At 48.7% G+C, this 1,587-nt stretch overlaps 1 protein-coding gene across 1 annotated transcript in view; it reads left to right on the plus strand.

The window, feature by feature from the left end:
- Positions 1-242: 242 nt before the first annotated feature.
- TYK2 (tyrosine kinase 2) overlaps positions 243-1,587 on the plus strand; it is a 112,151-nt gene continuing 110,806 nt past the window's right edge. The window contains exon 1 of the mRNA XM_015407598.1: positions 243-284. The gene's annotated coding sequence lies outside the window, so the exon portion shown is untranslated. The remainder of the gene's footprint in view (positions 285-1,587) is intronic.

Here is a 1,587-nt window from a genome sequence, read left to right on the forward strand (position 1 = left end):
ATGCGCGCGCAGCCCCCTTCTGCCCCCTCCTTTTCCCGCCGTCTTCTCCGCCCCTGCTTCCCTCCGACCAATGAGGAAGCGAGCGCGGGGCACGCGCGGGTCGGGGAGCCAATGGGCGGGGGCGTCTCATGGAGCTAATCGGGAGCGGCCTCTCGGCCTGCGGGAGCGGCAGGGGCTCGGTCGGGCCGGGGTCCGGCGCCTGAGGGAGACGGACTCGGCCGGCGGTGGCGGGGAGAGGAGAAGCGGAGGGACCTGCTGCTTCCGTCCACCTTCCGGCCCGCCAGGTAGGCCGCGGGCAGGGGAGGGTGGCGCTGCGGGGACTGCGAGGGGGAAAGCAGGGAAGTGGCCATGGGGGACGCCGCCGCCGCACTGGAGGGGGGAAGTTAAAGGGTTAAACCGATTGAGGGATGGATTGATTGACAGGCTGAATCGTGGATGTGTTCCCTTCATTCCAAGCTAGGAGAGGGATCGCGGGAGGTCCCATTGCTACGTTTGTTTTAAAAAAATAATAACAATGTGTTTTGTAGATTTTTTTTTAAAATTGAAAAATGTCCAAGCAATCTTTTTTTAAAAATAAAATTTGAAAAATGGCCAAGCAGCCCCTAAGCGACATCTCAGGAATCCTGAGCTGGGTGGAAGGACAGGAGAGAAATGTTTTGATCAGATGAACTAAATAAAAGGAAGCGAAATCGGGTTTAACGACAACAACGGAAAAAGAAAGAACTAAATAAAGGACAAAACGAATCTGGATTAAAGAGTAGCAACCCAACAGACTGCAGTTACAAGAACAGCAGCAAGTGGCAAATTTGTACAGGGAAGTTTAAAAAAAAATTCCCAGAAGTGGAGCGTCCATGTTCAGAAGTAGTGTACCTGTCAAATAGTTAGATGCTGAAAGAGTGACCGTGGGCCAGCCTCTTTCTTTGTCTCTTTCTCCCAGGTGACCTACCTTGCAGGGTGGTTGTGAAAATAAAATGGAGAACCAAAATGGCAAATTTGTACAAGGAAGGTTTTTTTAAAAATACCTAGAAGCGGAGCTTCCGTGATCGGAAGTAGTGTACATGTCAAATAGGTAGATGCTGAAAGAGTGACCGTGGGCCAGCCTCTTTCTCTGTCTTTTTCTTTCTCTCAGGTGACCTACCTTGCGGGGTGGTTGTGAAAATAAAATGGAGAACCAAAATGGCACATTTGTACAAGGAAGGTTTTTTAAAAAAATATCTAGAAGTGGAGCTTCTGTGTTCAGAAGTAGTGTATCTGTCAAATAGTTAGATGCTGAATGAGTGGCAGTGGGCCAGCCTCTTTCTCTGCCTCTGTTTCTTTCTCTCAGGTGACCTACCTCGCAAGGTGGGTGTGAAAATAAAATGGAGAACCAAAATGGCAAATTTGTACAAGGAAAGTTTTTTTAAAAAATACCTAGAAGTGGAGCTTCCGTGTTCGGAAGTAGTGTACCTGTCAAATAGTTAGATGCTGAATGAGTGGCCATGGGTCAGCCTCTTTCTCTGTCTCTGTTTCTTTCTCTTAGGTGACCTACCTCGCAGGGTGGTTGTGAAAATAAAATGGAGAACCAAAATGGCAAATTTGTACAAGGAA

This window comes from Gekko japonicus, unplaced genomic scaffold, assembly GCF_001447785.1.
Source record: "Gekko japonicus isolate JY-2015 unplaced genomic scaffold, Gekko_japonicus_V1.1 scaffold3344, whole genome shotgun sequence".
Taxonomy (NCBI): Eukaryota; Metazoa; Chordata; class Lepidosauria; order Squamata; family Gekkonidae; genus Gekko; species Gekko japonicus.